We start from the raw sequence: 16,231 nt of genomic DNA on the forward strand, positions 1-16,231 counted from the left end.
TGAGACTGACAATCGGTCAGTGTGGAATGGTCACTTGGATAGCCTCAGCAGGAAGACAGCGCATGTTCTTCTCCCAATATGTCTGCCTCAGTGGCTTTCCTTTTGTCTCCTCATTAGCATTGTCCTCTGGCAAGACATAACATTTACATATCACAATGTAGTCCTGTGCTTTTTTCAGTTCCAACACTTTTCAACTTTATATACCTATTATCTAGCCAAACAGATGCCAAAATTTTTTATCTGTAGCCTTACTTTACACTATTTTGCTGGAATTTCCGTCTTCACCCAAAAACAGGCAACTATTCCTTCAAAAGAATCCCTAATGGCACCTCCTAATTGGCAAAGCAGGACCTAATCTGTCCTCATGTGAATTCCCACAGAACTTGACTTGTACCTTTATAATTACAGATTTATGATTTACATTAATAGTCATTTGTGTATTTATCTCATTCCTCTCCTGGTATGTAATATGTTTAACAGGCCCAAACCTACACTGTGTGCCTGTGTATAAAGTTTTATTTGTTATAATTAAACTTAAGTTGAAATGAAGGATGAAATAACAAATGCTTATCATTCAGAAGAAATCAAAAATAAAAGTAAAGCAACATTTATTCATCATGACTACTAACAAACTTAGCTCACAATATCAGAACTAGCTTGAGTTTGGAAAAACCTAAGGGCAAGTGAATTTAAACATCAAATCAAATACACATTTATTGAGTATCCACAATGTGTGTGTGCTTCCAAACTTTTCAAACATTTATTTAAATATCTATAGATTCCTAATAGTACATATATGCTTACATTTGTTTTTATTAAATTGAAATCACATATATACATTAGTTTGCAACTTGCTTTTTTCTTTTAACAATTTAAAACAAAATTGCTGTACATCAGTAAACAAAGAACTATCTGATCTTATGACTGTATCATGTTCTATAATTTGTGGTATGTCATAATTTACTGATGGACATTTAGCTTGCCTCCAGTTTTTGCTGTTGTATGCAATACTTGATAGAAATATCTTTGAATCTGTATAACAATATTCTCAAATTTTATTTCTTAGGGATAGTTTGTTAGAGGTGGGATATTTTGTAAATAGAGTATACGTGACTACAGTTTTAATATATCACAATTAAATTCAATGGAGATTACAGTAGTACTTAACAGTACCTGTTTCCTTACTGTTCCATATATGATGCTGCTAATCTTTGAATTTTGCTTTTAAGTTGATGGTAAATATATTCTATAGCATTTTAATTTGCATGCCCTTCATTAATTAAAATTTACCTTTAGCATAGTAACTCTTTGGCATACAAATTTCCATTTCCCCACGCTTTTTCCCCAGGCTATAAGTAATGTTCTTTCTGGTTTAACCGTCATTTTTTCAATATTTTGGCAGTATCTATGTGAGTAAGGCTTTATGCTCTCTTGCCTGATATGCAAATGAATAAATAATGCATTTACATAATTAGTTACTGACATGATAATTTAATTTTGTCTATTTTGTCTACAAAGAGATGGAGAGGGGAGGTGTTTACTTTGTAATTTTCTTAGATGCTTCAGAGTCCAAAGCATAATACCATGAACTTAATTTCAATGAAATAGAAGGCTTGTTTACCTGACTTAGACAACGATCTCTTGGAACAGCATTATCTCTGTCCTAACCATTCTGCTCAGTCTACACAGTCACGAGGCACTGGAAAAGAAATCATTCATAAAAGTGTGATTTCCAAGATGTACTCCTGTGTACACATGTCTTAATGCACTAATAAATGGTATTTGTAGTGTATATGTTTGAATGACCTTTATTTTGTAAAATTGTATTCTCATTTTCAGTTGTAGTTGCAACTATGTATTGAATGTATATATCAAATATATTTACATATAAAATTCAGCAATATATTCAGTGTTGTTTTAACAGCATCACTCATTTTAGATAGCAATTTCATTTTAACTTCAGTATTTATGCACAAATACATGAAATTTAGAGAATTATATGTCACTAATACTCTCTGTTTAATTTTATTTTTATCTGTCTTTTTCTGTGCTCTGCATCTCAGAGTCAGGAACTCTTTCCTTCCACATCACATGCCCTGTCAACTTTCTTGTGTCTGAGTAATTTTAAATGAAATTCTATTTATCATCACATGCTTGGTTTTATATAACCTTCTTGATTCAAGGATTATTGGACTTTGTTTTGCATGTACAAAATAAGAAAACATTCCTTTGAATGACTACTCAGGGAAATCAGCATTGTGCCTAGTTATCTTTTATTCTTTAATTTTTTTTAACTAAAATCCCTAAAGCTGGTGGTACTATTTCTTCTTTTCTGCTGTAACTGATAGATTTTAATTTTTAGAGTAACATTTCTAGGCTGTGAATGCACAAAGGATAAATTTTATAAAAATAACCAAAATTGTGTTCGGGGGTGTTAGCAAACAACCATCACAGCCTCCAGCAATTGAAATGGATACGGGTTCTGGTGCTGGCTGGCATGATAGAAAAGGTTGCATCTATGCAATTTTAAAATTACAGTCATGGTTAAAATGTAAAAAAGTCAGCCAAACAATAAATTTTTTGAAGTACAATGTTAAATAATCTCTTTAGTAACGTATTTTCCCTAAATTGTTTCCATTTTACTTTCCTTTTATTGAATCATATGCATATTCTAAGTTACCAAGATTCATCAAGCAAGGCAAAATTATCCTTTCTATTTAAAAGTCTTCTCCATTAGTCGTATTTAGCAATATGAAAAATAGAAGAAAAGGCTCCTACTGGGAGCTTTGATACACAAAATCTTGCTAAATCTCAAGTATGTCATGAAATATCAAGGAAATTCCAAATGTTTCTGATCAGCAAATAGGAATTTTAAAGTCTTTCAGTAAAAGAAAAATCTTCAATTACATAAAGCTGATAAGCACAAGGTTCTTTACGCTGTTCCTCAGGATTCATAGATTTTCTATTTTAATCTCATCTTTTTTTATTTTTTAAGAGTTTTATCTTTCATGCAAATATGCCTGTCTTTGTTTTCATCTTACATGTAAGACAGAAATAAGAAGATACACTTTAATCAAGAAGAACTTTATTTTTAAAAAACTAGAGATTTTTCATATTTTGTATCTTTTATTGTTGAAGTTTCTGATAATTATTTTAATTAATTCTTGATATTATTATATAATTTTATGTCATTTTGAAATGATCTATTCTCATTTTAGGGGACACTCTATTCTTTTTAATTGTATGTTTTGTCTTTATCTTTTCACTGGAAAGGTGACTATTTTTAATTTTTTTTACATGTTTTTAGAAAAATAGAGATGTATTCTTATTATGCTGCCCAGGCTGGTCTTAAACCACTGTGCTCAAGTGATCCTCCTGCCTCAGCCTCCCAAAGTGGGATTATGGGCATGAGCAACCACACCTGGCCAAGTTTTTTCATTTTAATAATTGTTAACATTGGTCTTGTATCCAATAATGAACTGTTATACTAGAAAACTAGGAAATCCCAATCCAGATTATGTAACATATGTCCAAAATATGGTAATAATTATTTTACAAGCATTGATATAGTACCTTCCATTTTATCTACCACACAGATCACTTCTCTCGGGCTCGTCTTCCTTTTCCCACCTTTTAAATGGCAGCTTTCCCTAGGTTTCCTTGACTATTTCCATCATCCTACACATGGTCTCTCCCTTATACTGTGATGGTCTGCTCTCACAGATGGATAGTACCATGACCATGGCTTCCATCCTTCTGCTGACCCATGTGCTCCTTCATGTGAATCCACATAAACCACTGATTCCTTCTTCTGCATTGTATAACTTCTATGAACGGTGTTTTTCCTGCTATTGTTGGTAACTCCAACAGTATAAAGTAGACTTCCTGAATTTAGAAATTTTGATTAAAAATTGTGTAAGTCTTTATACCTAAGTATTCCTCCAAACTTCTCTCCTAGGGTCTCATATCACCTTTCAAATAAATCTCTCCTAGTTTCTATTTTAATGGAGGCACAAGGGGAGTTTCGTTTCCATAGCTCAATATTCACCCAAAGGAAGTATTCTTGATCTCTCCGCCCTGACAGTATCCCAAGTGTTTACGAGTGATTCTCTTCAACAATTCATCACATACTTTTGCTTTAGGGAGAAGAATGGAAAGAGAATAGTCTAACTTCATGATGCTCTATTTTTCCAAGACCTAAACTTCTCCACTGCAGTTCTATTTTTAGGTTAACCAAACGAGTTGGGTGAAGAGGAAGTGTTTGTCCACTTCCAGTGCTTCCCAGAAAAGCTTTCAGTGCTTAGACTGTGGGCATATTTAGAGCCTTTTAACATCACATTTGGTCACGTCACTGAAATTTTGGTAGTAAGGAAAAATTCCACATAACTCCTCTTACAAACAGAACAATCATCTTCCAGACATGTTGATAGTTCTCAATGTTACAAGCACATTACTTCTCATAACTTTCTCAATTTAGGCACAGTGCTATGGCTTTATTTCCCCAGAGGTGTGTTTAAATACTATTTATAGTCCAATATGAATAATTCCTGGTCCTCTTTTGGTGGCTTCTACTACTTTTAATCTAGCATGGTCACAGTCATTACAGTGTTTAAGACTAAAGTGTTATTCAGAGAGATTGTGGGGGCACAGGCTTAGTCTTCCTTCCTGCAAATTCTATTCTTTTGACCTCACCTGATTCCTACTGACCACAATATACCTAATATTAACATTTTATAACTGTGCACATTGATAAGTAGGGGACTTATTTCCCTAATTCAGAAGTTTCTGGATATAAACCTTTTAATCTTGAAAAGAGTGTAATTCTTAATTACCTCACAGGCACTGATTTCCATCTATCCCTCCCTCCCTCTCTTCCTTTCTCTTTTATGCAACTAGCTTGCTCGTTTTGCAGAAAAGCTGATACCAGAGATGTAATGGGCTCGCCTATGTTTTTTGTTTTGTTATTACATGATTCGTGGAGCAGAGAAAAGAGAAGTCAAAAAATAAAAGAATTTTAGAAGCTCTTTTCCCAAGGTGCTTAACTGAATGTGTATCCTAAAATGAGGCCTAGAAATAAATATTTCTGGTAAATGTATCTTTTGCTCTGATTAGCAGTGGTTGGGAGTTCCCTTGATAAAGTCTTCAAATTGTATTCTCCATTCTGAACATTTTACAGACTTTGCTAATGATGCTATTCTACTCCTGCTTATTAGAATTTTACATTTTGAGGCAATGAAATGTAAAACCCAAAACAAAAAATCATCACTTAAGGGCCAAGAGAGAGACATGGGGGAAATAATAAAGCATTACAATGAGACAAGAGCAACGAAAACTATGACTTCATTTTATATTATGGGATGATATGCCGGAACACAGCAGTGAAAGGGAAAATCAGTAGAATGTAGAACACGCTGGAGAAAAAGAAAGATGTTGATAAAAGTAATTCAAAGGAGAAAGTACCACAGGAAAAACAAAGAAAAAAAGAGGGAAATTCAAAGGAACGTAATTTAAGAAAGAGAACAACAAAAAAAGGCACAGAGAGAAAGAAAAATAAGCAGGAAAAAAGGTAGGAAAAAAAGATGAAAAATAAGGAGACAAGAAAAACAGATGAAATATTAAGTTAATCAACAAATTGTAGATTTTAATGAAATACACATAGAAACAATAATATCATATCCAATAGTTTTTTGTTTGGATTTATATCAAAAGTAAGTAATTCAGTGCACTTGCAGGCATTTCAAATGGACACGATAAACAAAATGCAAACTATTCCAAATTATACTTTTCATGGTGTTTGTCCTGCTCTTGTTGGTAACTCCAACAGGATAAAGCAGACATCATGAATTTAGACATTTTGATTAAAAATTGTATAAGTCTTTAGACCTAAGTATTCCTCCAAACTTCTCCCCTAGGCTCTCATATCATCTTTCAAATAAATCTCTCCTAGTTTTCTGTTTTGATGCAGACACAAGGGGAGTTTGGTTTCCATAGCTCAATATTCAGCCAAAGGAACTGTTCTTGATCTCTCCTTGACAGTATCCCAAGTGTCAAGAAAATAATTTTGTTTTCATCATTCCTGGTTCTCTCAGTATTTTACTTGTATGTATTTGTATGTGTGTTTATAGATTCAAAGCTACTTCCACTTGTAATGTTCAGCTATATCTTTACTTTTGACAGAAATGATTATTAAATTGGATTTTTCTAAGAAAGCTAACATAGAAGAAGGCAGTGAGTTTAATATTCATTTTAATACTACCAATTTGAGGTTTTCAAAGAGACAACTGCTGGATTTTAAATGATTAATGAAATTTTCCCAAGAGAGTGAAACCTCTGCTAGTAAATTAAAATTTGTTTTTATCAGGGAATAGCTGTCTATAACCTCTATTATATTAACAACCAGAGACAAAAGGAAATCATGAGACTGAATAGCCCACAGGAGAAAGAAAAATTATTTATTTCATTGGAGATAGCTGTGATCCAGAGTTCAAATTATTTTACAAATGCAGTATAAGACATCTATCTAATAAGCAATTTTCAAATGGTCAGAGAAAGTGTTGCAGAGGTTTCATGATTAGTTAATGGAGTACATTTAAAGGATTTTGTTGTTATGTATTTAACATTTGCTAATGACTTAGGATCAATGTGATTAATGAGCCATTTTCCCTGCAAATTTGCTTTCTGTGCTACAGAAAGAAATAATAAGCCTCAGTGGTAAAAAAATAATTAAGGCAATAACAATGACTGTACAAAGAATAAAAGCAAAATCTGTCAAAGTAGCTCTAGAGTAAGTCCAAAAGGAGCCCAGTTCTCTTTCTGGATGTTGCCTCTGACAAGGAACGGGAGAACAGCTTTGCCCACACTCACTGGAGATTTTAATTTATTTTAACTGAATGACTTCCAAGATCACTGATTTGTAAAACGTGCCTAAAGCTGAGCCCCTAGGAGCACTTCCAAAGAACAACATATCATTTTCCTCTTTGCTAAATCTGTTTATTTATTATTGAATTCACACAATGCACTCATCCTTCTGGCCTCAGGACAGACTTTTTTTAAAGCCACTAAAAAGAATCCAAGCTATTTTATCTAAGCACTGGAAAGTGTTAAGAAAGGTAAACATAACACAGAAACACAGAAGTATATATTCTCCAGGAAAAACAGTGCTAGTAAAACCAGAAAGACTCCTGGTGCTAGTGCAGATGATGCATGGGAAATGGCATGTTTCTGCCATCAGAGTTGGTGACCAAAAAGGATGCAAATTTGAATTTTGCCTCCCAGACATCTGGGTCCTCAATGAATTAGTAAGTATGGGTTGAGATGAGGAGGGATGCTTGCCCACATCTTCCTCTCTCTGCAACAAGAACCAGCTGTTACAACCACATAGAGCTGTGTGTTCCGATTAGGCTAGTGGAGATGGCTGTGGGTTGGAAGAAACCACCGTGAAAACAGAGATAGGGTTTTCAGTTTTCCTCTTCCATTTTAATCCCTAGGATTTTTTCAGAGAAGGCATTTGTGTCTGTTGGTTCAATATAGATTGCTTCACTGAGCCCTGCACTAACTTTGCCCGTTTTTTTCTCTCTAGATATGTAATTCACTCAACAGACCCTTTTAAAATTTTATCCATGCTAAAAAATAATGAATAAAGCAAATTACTAGTATGAATAAATCATAGTATTCATTCATGAGCACTTGGACAATGAGGAGCTCCCAGGCCAAGGAAAGCAGCTTAGGAAAGCAGTACAGTACGTTTCTCTGTTATCCTGCTGCCTCCCTGGGAACTGCTTGAAGGTTGGCCTAAATCGTAGATGGAAGGGAATCTGGAGGAAGAGAAGGAAGGGAACTAGTAAATCTGTCTTTGGCACTGGATCTGAAATCAGGGCCCAGATGCAGCATATCTATGCTTTGTTTTATGGGCTAGATTGTATCCGTGAAGTCCTAATCTCTGCCATACCTCAAAACGTGACTATATTTGAAGATAAGGCCTTTAGAAAGGTAATTATCTTAAATGAAGGTCATCAAAGTGACCCTAATCAAATATGACCAGTGTTCTTATAAGAAGAGGAAAATAGGAGACAGGCAGTGACAGAGGGAAGAACCTGTGAAGGCACAGGGAGAAGATGGCTGTCTGCAAGCTAAGGAGAGAGGCCTCACAAGAAACAACCCTGCAGACATCTTCATTCTGGACTTCCAGCCTACAGAACTGTGAGAAAATAAATGTCTGTTGTTTAAACCACATAGTCTGTGGTACTTTGCTGTGGTAGCCCTGGCAAACGAACACATCTTGTAATGCCTAACTTCATGTGGCAATTAGCCATCTGTCAGTTCTTGCTTATTGGCAAGAACTTATGCTTAACATGTTCCCAGCTCTTATGTAATTAGGAAGAGTTTGTATTCATTGGGTCTCTGAATGGGGAAATATTTGTAGAAGAGCTAAATGTGCCACTGAGTGAGCTAAGAAAAACAAACTTTGCAGGAAGACGAAACTTTGATATAGGAATATAGGAATACATAACTTGGGGTTTAGATATGACCCCAGAATTTGCTGTCTGTGGTTTGGATCCACAAATGGAGAAAGCAGACTAGGTTTTAGCAATGCCAAAATGAAGCAAGGACAAGTTGAGTGATTAGCAAGTGGGAAACCATGCATCATTTCCCTGAATTTGCAGCAAATTCATGATGTTTATCCTTCCTGACTATTACATTCTATTCTAAGTAAGACTAACAAAATAATTAAGGTTAGGAAGAAGTTTAGTGGCCCCGCTTTTCTTCTTTCTTTCTTTCTTTTTTTTTTTTTTGTTACTGTTGACTGACTCCCCCAGGAAAATGTTTCACTTTGCCAGTTTTTGTCATTGGTAAAGTCTATTTTCTTCTTTCGTCTACACATGCTCATGCTTGTTAGTTGTTTTGGGGGCTCTCTGTCCTGAAACTGTCTGGGAGTGACTCAGGGTATGAATCACTGAAGAGGAAGAACAAGTTGTGAGTGTTTCCTCCTGCATCCTCCTTTATCCTGCCACCTCCAGAAAATTCTGAGTTTAGGAACTTACTCTAGGGACATCCAGCATAGCACTTACTCTATGACTTTGTGCTGAAAAATTTGATATGCATTCTTTTGTTTTGTCCCATAACTTGGATAAATTGGCGGATTTTGAACTCAGACACAAGTAGGTTTTTATTTAGGTTTTTGCTTCTTTCTACCTATGTGACTTTTAGCACATTATAACCTTTGTGGGTCTCTGTCTCCTCATTTCTAACACACACTTGATAGTGTTTCTCTGAGAGTTAAATAAGATGACATATAAAAAATGATTACTATCCCTAGTACTCTTGGCACATAGGAAGGTAGGCAAAGCTCAAAAGATGTAAGTTGCGATAATGCATATGACTAGGTTATAATAAGGATGTATTATTGTCTTCATTTTATAGATAGAAATATTGAAACTCAGAAGAGTTACACAATTTATCCAAGGTCACACAACTGGTAGGTTACATTATTGGAATTTTCATTTAAGTCTAAAGTCTTAACCACTGTTTTCTTGCCTCTCAGCTGATGGCATATTGAACATCAGCTCTGTAGTAGGGATGATGTTACCTCTGGAAGTCAGAATAAGTGATATGATCCTCTGAACTAAAGGAACACATATCTTGTACCTTATGCCCCCTAAATAATTTGGAGACTGACATTAAGGTGCTTATTATACTTTCATTCTTACCGTAAATGAGAATAACAATTTGTTGGGGATGGGGGAAGTGTGTGAGTTTCCATGTCAACTTTTATTTTAGGTTCAGGGGTACATATTTAGGTTTTTCACATGGGTAAATTGCGTGTTGCTGAGGATTGGTGTATAAATGATCCTGTCTCCCAGGTAGTTAGCATAGTACCTAATCTGTAGTTTTTGAACCCATGGCCCTCTCCCACTCTCCCAAGAATAATAATTTTTAAAGAAGAATATATGACCATATTTCATTTTATATTACTTACTTATTTTTGCTTTTATGAGAGGATATGCCCTAAGTTACCATGTGAACTGATTCTAGGCTAAGCACTATATTAAATAATTCTGGGTCTCCTTTTAAGCTTTCAGAGTTCCATAGCCATATTTCTTTTATTTTACAAGATGTCTTAATTTCTTTTTAAAAAATTAATCCAACATTTTTTATAATTTGCCATGTGCTTGTTAATTTCATCATTCAGAAAAATTGGAAGAACCTCCATTCCTTCTTTCTTTTTAAATTTTTTATTACCGTAGGTTTTTGGGGAACATGTGATATTTGATTACATGAGTAAGTTCTTTAGTGGTGATTTGTGAGATTTGGGTGCACCCATCACCTAAGCAGTATACACTGAACCAATTTGTAAGTCTTTTATCCCTCACGCCACTCCCACCCTTTCTCCCGAGTCCGGAAGTCTTATTTTCTTGAGATCTTCAAGGATGTATTTGGTGGTATGAGCCAATAGAGTGAATAATTATTACATACTATACTTAGAAAAGCCAGATAGCTATCTGAAAAGAATTAGCAAATAAGAGAAGCTTTTCATTATTAGATATTATGAACATAAAAATTCTAGCAACATTGTAACAAATGAACTAAAGGAAGGCAACTGAGAGTAAAACCTTCAAACCTGCCACTAACTCACCCCAAAAGAAATTGCAGTGGTATCAGCACAGTGAACAATGAAATATAATGCCATTGCTTCACTCTAATGGTACACTGAGTTAAGAGACGCTCTGACACAAAGTTATAAAAACAGATGTTTTATTTTGTTTTCTTTCTTGAATGAATGATATTTGTTAAAAAAAAAAAAGCATCACTTTTTATGACATTCTATTACTCTTGTAATCTGAAATTTAAGGAAAATTATTTGGATTAGAATAATCCATCTGGTGCCAACTTGATACTATACTATGAAAGTCTTACTTAGTAGCAAGCTTGCGATCATACGCATAGCCCAATATCAAGTCAAGACTGAACAAGTTTTTAGATAATTTAGCAAATAAGAAAAACAGAACTTTTCTTCTGTTCTTCTTGTATCAATAAAACAGTTGTTTTAATGATATAAGAAAAAAATCAGAGAAGTGTTGAGTCTTAATAATCTAGGCACTTTGAACCTTTGTGACTATTATTGTACCATTTTCCTTCTCATTTAAGAAAGCATTAGAAAATACAAGTAGATGAGGGTGACATTTTAAAATACAGATGATTTTGCAGCTGTTCCAATTTAAAGGACAAAGCAGAGGAAAAATCCTGTATTTAATTATTAGTAACAATTAGCATGCAACTGTCCATGATAGATTGCGCCTCCAGAATATCAAAATCCAGTGAGAGAGATCCACTGGACAGTAAGAAGTATTTGTACACATAATTTACACACATCTATTTGAAAGGAAACAATGCAGGTACCAATGTGGGATTATCGTTGTTCCCAATGGTACTGATGAGAGGCTTTAATGAGGAGCTAACATTCCACTTCAGTTCTGAAAGAAGAAAAAATATGTACCAACTAGATATGGGGGACACCAGGTAACACGGGATATCAACAGATTTTTCAGGGAAAGGAAGCAAAGACATTGAGAGACGTAAAGTAGCATGAAGCATGTGGGAATGTCTAAATAGTTGAGAACGCCAGATACACCTACAGGGATGAGTAGGAAAATACTACAGGGTATAAAACTGAGCAGGATCATTATAATTGGGAGACAGTTTTCAACTGGTCTCTTGTGCTTGTGAACATCTTGCCAAAGCCTTGACAGGTTTTGCTGTAGATTGTATTTTCATAGATGTTATAACATATATTTAAAGCAGTCATAAAGTTTGTTTGGTGCACAGTATAATAAATAATATCTTTTTCCAGGGCAAAGGTCTGGTAGACTTGCTTGTGGTCTATTATGAAAGATCGGATTTCTCAAATATTGTAGTTTCTACAAGCCCAGTGCATGTGCAACAAACACATGGGGCCCATCTCCATATTGGTTCCATGGGATATGGTAAGCAAAGATAATTAGTATAAACATGAAGCTTATACTGTTTGCTGTGCCATAAGTATAAAATTATTTGTCTCTGACCCAGAAGTCTCATGTCTTCTGCCAGCATCCATGAAACTATAGCAAGCTAATTTATTAGCTTGTGAGGCTGTTTCCTACCTTGATAATTATACGACCTTCAATTTATTCATCCTTTGAACAATTTTTTTTTTTTTTTGAGACAGAGTCCCGCACTGTTGCCCAGGCTGGAGTGCAATGGCATGATCTCAGCTCACTTCAACCTCCACCTTCTGAGTTCACACAATTCTCCTGCCTCCCGAGTAGCTGAGATTACAAGTGGACACCACCACACCCGTCTAATTTTTTGTAGTTTTAGTAGAGATGGAGCTTCACTATGTTGTCCAGACTTGTCTCAAATTCCTGCCCTCGTCATCCGCCCACCTCAGCCTCCCAAAGTGCTGGGATTACAGGAGTGAGACACTGCGCCCAGTTAACAAATATTTTTAAATTGTCCTAATCATTTTAAGCTTTGGGTATAGAGCACTTAATTTTAAAAAATACAAATATCCTCACTCTTATGGAAATTATACTGCAGTGGCATGAGATGAGAGAAGGTCAGAGGAGACACTTCAGTAAGTAAGATATCTGGTGTATTAGATATTGATTAGTGTTTTGAAGTAAGGACAATGGATAGACAGTGCCATCTTTGTCCACTTGGACTGCTATATGGAATGCTGTAGACTTGTGGCTTTGAATAACAAAAATTTATTTCTCATAGTTCTGGAGACTGGAAGCCCAAGAACAAATCACCAGCAAACTCAGTATCTGGTGAGGGCCTGCTTTCTGGTGCATAGATGGCCATCTTCACAATGCATCCTCAGCTGGTAGAAGAGGAGAGGGAGCTCTGTAGGGCCTCTTTTATAGAAGCAGTAACTGTGTTCATTAGGGCTTCAGACTCATGACTTAGTTACCTCCCAAGGACTCCACCTCCTAAGAGCACCACATTGGGGATTAGGATTCAACATACTAATTTCGGGGAAACACAAATATTCAGCGTGTATCAAGTGTCCAGGACATGGTAGGGGGACAGTGGCTTGCAATTTTAAATTGAATCTTTAGAAAAACCCAAAACAAGAAGTGTATTTTTGAATAAAGACTTTTAAAAGTTAAGAAAAACAAGTGAAGGCCATTTAAAAGTTATTTTATGAAACTAAACATATTCTTACTATACAATCCAGAAATTATGCACCTTGTTATTTATCCAAACAAATGAGAACTCACTCATGTCCACATAAAAGCCTGCAAACAAATTGTATAGCAATTGTTTTTATAATTAGCAAAACATAGAAGCAACCAAGATGTTCTTCAATAGATGAATAAATAAACAAGCTGCAGTACATTCATGGAATGAATTATTAAGGAATAAAAAGAAATGAGTTATCAAGCCATGAAAAGACATGAATGAACTTTAAATGCATATTGGTAAATGAAAAGTCATGCTGATAAGGCTACATACCATATTTTTCCAATTATCTGATATTCTGGAAAAGGAAAAACTAGGGAGATAATGAAAAGGTCAGTGATTGCCAGGGTTTTTGGAGAAGGTTGGGAGAAATACGCAAGTGGAATTCAGGAATTTTTAGAGAAATTAAACTATTCTATATAATACTATAAATGGTAAATACATGTCATTATACATTTTCCAAAGCCTATAGAATTTACAGCACAAAGAGTGGGCCCTAGTGTAAATATATAAATTATGGACATTAGTTGATATTATATCAATATTGATTCATGCATTGTATCAAATGAACCACATTAATGAAAAATGTTAATAATAAGAAAGGTGGGATTGGAAGGGTTGAGCAGCTATATGAGAACTCTATATACATTCTACTTCATTTTGATGTAAACTCAAAACTCCTCTAAACAAGTAAAGTTTATTAAAAATAATTTTTAAAGGTGAAGGCAAAATCAATTTGGAGAATCAGTGCAGTGGAATTCTAGCCAAAGGGAAGAAAAAATGCAAAGACCCTGAAGCAGAACCTGCCAACACGTCAGGAGTGAGGTGGGGCTTTGGTCTCAATTATTGTGTCCCCTCAAAATTTATATGTTGAAACCTAATCCCCAGAGTGACAATATGAAGAGGTGGGGCTTTTGGGAGGTGACTAGGTAATGAGAGATTAATAATTTTATAAGATAAACCCAAGAGAGCTCACTAGCCCCTTCCACTATGTGAAGATGCAGAGAGAAGTCACCAACTAAGAGGAAAAGGCCCTCAAGCAGACATTAAATGTGCTAAGTGCCTAGATTTGGTACATTCTAACCCCCAGAATTGTAAGAAATAAATTTCTGTTGTTTATAAATTACTCAGTTTATGGTATTTTTGTTATTTGTAGCCCAAAAAGTCTAAGGAGAGGATCATGAAAGGTTTTTTTTTTAGCAGAAGAGTGACATAATTTGGCTTACATTTTAAGTGAATCATTTTGGCTTCAGTGCTGAGTGTATTGTGGGATAGGAACTCGTGGGAAGCAGGTAGGCTATTTAAAAAACTATTAAAATAATTCTGGAGAGAAATAATGGTGACTTGAACATTTGGACCAAAATTTTTGACCTGAGTAACTAGAAAGATAGAGTAAAACTTTACAGAGGTAGAAGAAAGTATGAATATTAAACATTGGAAGAAAAAGGAGAAATTCTGTTTTGATTGTGCTGCTGAACTTGAGACACCTGATAGACATCAGCATCAATGTATTGATTAGGCACTTGTATATTCAATTCTAGGTAACAGTCTGGCAAGAGTTATAAATTTAGTAGCTGTCCAGTGTAGCCAGTCGGGACCTAAGAATAGAAAAAAAAATGTAGATAAGAAAGAGATTTAAGAACTGAATCCTAGGGTGTGTCAACATTTTGGGTAAAAGAGAAGAAAACAACAAAAGGAACTCCAAAGGAGGAGCTAATGAGATGGAGAAAAATCGTATCCCAGAAACCAAATAAAGAAGTTGTTTTAAAGAATATAAATAATTGAAAAGCTATTGGAAATGCTGCTGATTTTCAATGATGAACCCATCAATCCTTTGCTTGACCCATGAAATTTTCAATGATGGGTCGAGGAAAGGATTGAGTATCAGTTATTGGTTTTACTTATATGAAAATCATCAATGATCTTGAAAATAGTTTTACAGTTGTGTAGGTGTGTTGGAAATAAATCTTGATTGTACTGGGCTCAAGAAGGAATTGGAGGTTAAGAAGTAAAGATAGGCCAAATACATAACATTACAAAAATGTTTTGCTACCATATGACATGTAGAAATGGAATAGTAGCTGTAGTGTTATATGGAAACAACAGAGGTTTCTGTTTTTGACTTTTAGATGGAAGAAGAGAAAGATGGCTAAAGTGAGGTTGTTTAGTAGGTTTGAGGTTACTGTGCAAAAGTGGATGGGTTAGTCTTCACTACGGTCATTTATCTGTAATAATAGGAAGGAATACAGACTATAGCGACAGGTATAGCTACATGGGAAAATGTCATAGTGGGAACTTGTGAAAGTTACCTTCTGATTGCTTTTATTTTTTCAGTGAAACAGGGAGCAGTTATCATATCAGAGTAAAGATGAAGTGATAGTGGTTGGAAGTTTAAAGAGAATATAGCAAGTAGGAAAATGCTTGTTTAGGAGAGTAGGGATGTAAATAAGTGAGTAAATGTAGAATGATGCAGGAGACCATTGACGACTCACTTGAAATTTGTGGTCATAAGCAGAAGTAAAATCAGTTAGCATGGATCATTTTCTCAATAATATCCAACTAATTGGGTATAGGAATAGAGAATATAAAGAACTGAATTTAATTACGGTTGTAATTTTTTCAGATAACTTGGAGAAATGAAAGAAGGAATGAATATTGAATGAATATACAAGAGACTGACTATAGGAATGGATCATATATTAAGCAGTAAACCAGAAGTGAGCACTTTCAGGGGTGAGGGTCAGACAGAAAGTATTACAGTCAATTACTTTTAGGTCCTGTTGAAGTTAAACATTTAAGAGTTGGTGTATGAGGGAAAGAACAGGAGAGAAAGAAGTGACTATGTAAAGTGGAGTACTTTACATTGAGATCTGGGGAGACTTCCAGTCTTTGGTATTGTCAAAGTCTAAGACAAGCTATGGGCGTAACTGTCCGAGGTGGGGTAGAGGTCAAAGCATTAAAAAGAAGAAGTCAAAGAAATGTTGGGGGAGTTTCTGATCTGGCACTTAAG

Source organism: Papio anubis, chromosome 3, assembly GCF_008728515.1.
Source record: "Papio anubis isolate 15944 chromosome 3, Panubis1.0, whole genome shotgun sequence".
Taxonomy (NCBI): domain Eukaryota; kingdom Metazoa; phylum Chordata; class Mammalia; order Primates; family Cercopithecidae; genus Papio; species Papio anubis.